The sequence below is a fragment of the Rhinatrema bivittatum genome, chromosome 1 (genome assembly GCF_901001135.1).
Source record: "Rhinatrema bivittatum chromosome 1, aRhiBiv1.1, whole genome shotgun sequence".
NCBI classification, from domain to species: domain Eukaryota; kingdom Metazoa; phylum Chordata; class Amphibia; order Gymnophiona; family Rhinatrematidae; genus Rhinatrema; species Rhinatrema bivittatum.
Window position 1 is genome coordinate 786,339,355 of NC_042615.1, and position 6,000 is coordinate 786,345,354.

Here is a 6,000-nt window from a genome sequence, read left to right on the forward strand (position 1 = left end):
CCTTACTGGCTTGTCAGCTCTGTAATGGCTTTGCCTTCTCTCATTGTCTCTGCACTTTCTTCTCCAATACTAAACTGATCGCAAATTAAGGGAGCAAGGCAGCAACAGCAAAACACTATTGTATTATCTCAAATGATAAACAGTGTCAAAGATAATTAAGGGAGTTATTCACATGAAAAACAGACACATGAAAACAGGTTCTCTCCTTCTTCCCATAATAGAACCAAATAGCTTAGTGAATCCTCCAAGAAACCAATAAGAAAAAAATAAGAGAAATGTGTTTGGATAATAACGTTTTCTTCTTTGATGAGTCTCTGCGATAGCAGTGTTTTTCTGTGTTAACAGCGATGTTTGAATTCGGTGTAATGTGCAAACAGAGGCTCACCAAAAACTGGCAATTCATGAAGGTTGGCAGGCACAGTACTCATGAAATGATGTCCCAGAAAAGAAAAGCAAAGACCCCCTCGTTCTTCCATTGAGTTCCTAAGGCTGAAGGTATTGGAAAATCCATCACCTTTAGTCTAGACCTTGGAATATAAAAGCACGTATGTTTTCAAGTCAGTGAGGAAAATATGTCAGATATCTGATTTCAGACCAATTGACTCTATTTGCAATTTTTTTTTTAGGTTAAAAATTTATTTATTTATTTATTTTTATATACCGACATTCATTGGAGTACATCACATCGGTTCACATTACAACAACTGGAACAGGATGACAAGGGTTATACTATTTTACATTTTAACATTAACAGAGATTGAGAAACATAAACAAAGGTCATTTAACAAAAATCGTTTAACAATAACTGTGACTGGTACTAATACATATTATGTAACGTAAGTTTAGAAAGCGAGTTTTAGAAGGGTGGTATAGGTGTTGTGGGGAGTACATGTGGGGCGAGAAGCATTTGACAGGGATATTGGCTTTCACAGTGAAATTCCTGGTGATTAGTGGACTTATATCTTGCTGGTCATTTCCTGTCGGGTAACTAGCAGCATGCAGAGTTTAAGAACATAAGAAGAGCCATGCGATTGGACCAAAGGCCCATTGAAGCCAGTATCCTGTCTCCAACAGTGGCCAGGCCACAAATATCCCAAAAAGAATAGATTCATTTCTTGTTTCTGAAAACAGCTTCTGTTAGGGTGATCTATTGCAGGCTGCCTTCATGTACATAAAAAAGGTAAGAAGAATCCATCGCAAACTGCAGCAAAACATTTGACTCGTAGGGCAACCAGATTCATTCCATTTGTTTCAAATGAAAAAATAATTTTCATTTCATTAATTTCATTTATTTTTAATTTACCATTAAAGTCAATGGGGGAAGCAAAGCAGCCTATTTTGGGCTCCTAAATTGGGATTTTCTAATCTTTTTTAATGAAACTGGTGGGTAGACATCATCAGAAGGGCGAAGGAAAGCCAACAAATTCAAGACTTTGTCAATGAAGTGCCAAATTGGCATGAATATCCAAAGGCACTGTAAAGGGGCAAAGAGGTACCATCAATGGCACCATAAGAGGAGCAAAGAAGCAGCGAGAGTGGGAAGAACACTCCATCGCTTCAAAAGATGCACCAACAACTCTGGCATGAACCTTTAAAGGCAGCATAAGAGACAAAGTGGCACCAGGAGTGGCATCAACATCCTAAGGCACCATCAAGGAGGAATGAAGCAGAAAAGGAGACAAGAAAAATCCCAAGGCACATATAAAAGGACAAAGCAGCACAAACAGTGGCATCCAAACACCAAGACACCATAAAAGGTGCAATGCAGCCACCCACAGTGGCAAGAACATAAGGTGTAGAGTGTGGGGAATGACACCAAGGTAGAGTGACAGTAAGATCCTCTGTGTATGGCAGGAATGCTGAGTGAAAGAAAGATTGCTAAGGGGTAGAATAAGGGTACAGCAGCTGGGCAGTGTGGCATGGGAGATTTCGGACTTCCTGTTGATGTCAGATTTGGTACAAGAGAATGATCTGTCATCAGTAATGATGTGCATAAAAAAAAATTTTGTGCCGGTTCATTTTTTGGTTTGAGGATGGCCAATTTCGGTCCACCCCTGAATCAGAAATTTTTATTTCGTTTTAAAAAACACTCCAATCCTCACCCCAATTCTTTAAATTTAACTAAATGTAAAGCACCCCCACCCTCCTGATCCCCCTTTGACTCACTCCATATTCCTGATGGTCCAGCAGAGGGCCCGGGAGCTCAGAGCTCCCATGGGCCGTCAGCTGCCAGTATTCAAAATGGCGCCGGCGACCCTTTGCCCTTACTATGTGATAGGGGCTGGCCAATGGCACCAGTAGCCCCTGTCACATGGTAAGGGCAAAGGGCCGCCGGCGCCATTTTGAATGCTCCTACCATGTGACAGAGACTGGCTAATGGCACCGGTAGCCCCTGTCACATGGTAAGGGCAAAGGGCCGTCGGCACCATTTTTAATACTGGCAGCTGATGGCCTCCGGGAGCTGGAGATCGCTCTGAGCTCCTGGGCCCCCGCTGGACCACCAGGGATGTTGAGTGAGTCTTGGGGGGATCAGGAGGTGGGGGGGGCTTTACATCTAGTTAAATTTGAAAGATTGGGATGGGTATTTATTTTTATTTTTTTGTTAGATGTGCAGTTCTTGGGGGAAAAAAATGATAGGAAAACCCTCAAAATTTCATGGGTTTTCCTATTGTTTTTTTTCTTCCCGAAATGCAATGAAATAGGAAATGTTGTCTTTATTTCCTATTTCGTTGCAAACAACTGCACATCTCTAATCAGTGTCACTATTCTGACACAAGCTTTTTCTGACATAAGCTTGAAATTGATCTTGCTGCTTGGGTTATGAGTAGCTCACACTTACTTGCAAAACCTGTGCCAAACTTTTTTTCTAAGATTTTGCAAATAAGCATAAGCTGCGTATAATGTTGTGGTAGTACAAGGGAGCTGTATGAATAGATAAAGTATTAATTTTGTAATGTTTGGCAAAAGATACATTTTTCAGTTATTTGTGATGGGATTTGAATTGGGGGGGGGTTGTTTTTATGTAGGAGAGCACATTTATTAGAGTACAAGAGCCCTGATGCTGTTAATGACAACATCTTGGCCAACGCTGGTTCCGTATGGCTCCTAAAGGTCAAAAGCTGGTCCTTGCCATCTTCTTTTTGGGATCAGAATTTTATGTCTCAGTTGGAGGACAAGGACATTCTGAACTGACATTAGAAGATACATTTCATTTTTTTTTATCCCCGGCAATGGGGGAAGTCCATGGGATTGAATTGGGAATGCCTAGGAATTAAAGAATATCCCTTCTTACAGTACAAAACATTAGAACAGAAAATATATCAACACTCCATTATCTTTATTTGCACCAGCTTATACAAGTTGAACCAGCTAATGTTTCTGTTTTCTCAACAACATTTTTAATAAAAAGACTTCTGGAATGTTATATGACTATGCCAAAATAAGAACAGAAAATTACAGTTAAAGCATGTAAATTAGGAGTTTTTTTTCAGACTGATGATTACATTCTGCTCAGCATGGTTTAGTAGTTGCCTGTCTTCACACCACGCTGTGTCTGAGGTCTTTACCTCCTTTTTATTCCCAATCTCTTGTGGGTGAGTTCTAAAAAAAAAAATATTTTCAGAAAGAGAATTTTTTATTTGCATCCAATTCTAAACTCCTCCATTTCGGGGTTTCCCTCAATGTGCAGACTTGCTAACTCAGTAAAAAAATAAAACGAAGGGGCAGGGGCAGAAATTCTATAGCTCTCTCCCCACCCTTCCTTTCATTAGGTTGCCAAGCAGCCTACCAAGTTGCCCCACCAAGCCATGCCTTGCATTTTACACCTAGGCAGGAATGCAGACTCCAGAGCAGACAGTCCACTAATGGGGTTGGAGAATGAAGTGAGCAGGTGCACGGCCCCAGGGAACACATAATTCTGTAGAGCTTACTTGATCTCTGAGTATATCTTGACTTTCCAAACAGTAAAATCCACGTACTTCTTCCATACTTGCAAGAATAATGTTATTATTTTGCATCCCGCCACCAACACCGGCACCACCACCTCCACTGGGAAACTGGTTCATGCATCCACCATCCTTGTGTTACGCCTGAGTTTTCTTCTATTCAGCCTCATATCATGATCTCTTCTTCTAGATCGTGGGACCCTATCTTTTGGGGCGTGTGGACCTTTTTTCAACCTCCAAAAATTTTATAGAACCCCCCCCCACACACACACACACACACACACATGCAATTCTTTAACTTTTATATGCAGTTAAATGCCATACGAAAACTGATAATGTAATAAATAATAATATGCACGCCAAAATCATAGATAATTTATAAAACTTTATTTTATGTAGCCAGTCTCCCGTTTAGCTGTGCGGCTTCATCCAGGGGTGCTATGGGTCAGGGTCCGGATGGTGGGAAAGGATTTACTTCCTGAGCTCCTTATATGGTCAATAAATCCAGTCTTTGTTGCTGGATGGTGGTGATCATCAAAGCAAAGGAGGTGTAAGAGGAATAATAGCCAGACCCAGAAAAAGAAAAGTAACACTTATCAGATGTACTCACTGTCCATTCACCATCAGGCAAGCACAAAAAGGAGTAGAAATAAAGACAGTCCAATAGTCCAAATGATGTAGAGCCAGGAAGGCCAGTACAGTGTAGGCGATGACAAGGCAAGGGACAAAGCCAGAATCAGTAGACGTGGTCAATGGCAGCCGAGGTCAGAATCCGAGAATCAGTGCTTGGAGTAGTCAACGAAGCAGGAGTCAGGTTCCAGAGGTCAGACAAGGTCACAAGGCAGGCAGAGGTCAGGATCCAGGCAGCGAAGAGAATGGTCAAGGAGGAGACCAAGGTCAGTACCAAAGAGACAGTCCGAGGGTACTACCTGAGGAGATAGGACAGACAGACGCTGGAACAGAAGGATGCTGGAACAGAAGGACGCTGGAACAAGGCTGGCACAAGGCTGGAACAAGGCTGTAAACGTGGAGGCAAACTAGTACACTAACAGTGCCGACCCGATTGCCAAGGCAAGGAAGTACAGGCAGGGATTTCCTTATATCGTACGTTCAATCAGGGCACGCCTTGGAACTAGGACCTGCCCCTGTCCCTACAAGAAGCCGGGCAATCCGCGCACGTGCACATAGGGGTGTGGCCAATGCCACTGGGGACGCCAAACTCTTGTGTGAGGCCTGATGCGCTGTGGAAGGCCCGGTGACTGCTGCTGCCGTGGGATGCCGAGGCCTGGAGGAGCTCGCGGCTGCCACTAGGGAGGCCAACCCGTGACCTGCAGAGGAGCTAGCGAGGTGAGCAGGCCTGTGCTCAGGCCAGGTGCGGACAGGACGCGCAACAGGTTTCCCTATCCGTTCTGTTCCTCCTAAACGTTATTTGCACCTCTGCACCATTATGCCTTCTCAAAAGTCCTTCCCCTTGAAGGGTAGGGTAGCTTGAATGTTGCTCCAGCATGAACTGGCTGAAAAGAAAGAAAAATCCCCAATTACAAAACACAGTTCTTAAATTCAAAATAGTTATCAAAAATCCAATAGAATCTTCAGACTCCATCCAAGCTTCAAATGATCCCACTAAATTGGAAAGAATCTTCTCTTTCTCTTTCTCCATAAATGTGCTTGGAGCTTGTAGCTTAGGCCAAAAGAATAAGAACATAAGAAAATGCCATACTGGGTCAGACCAAGGGTCCATCAAGCCCAGCATCCTGTCTCCAACAGTGGCCAATCCAGGCCATAAGAACCTGGCAAGTACCCAAAAACTAAGTCTATTCCATGTAACCATTGCTAATGGCAGTGGCTATTCTCTAAGTGAACTTAATAGCAGGTAATGGACCTGCTATTAAACTAAGCCCTTCAGGATACCGGGGAGACACCCTTCCTTCCAGACTAGTCAAAGTCCAAACTCTTTCTAACTAAATCTTCTTCTCTCTTCTTGAGCCATCTCTCGACAGATTGACCAAGATTAAAAAGCAAAACTCCTCTTCTTCCCTCTGATCAGCTTCCAGGT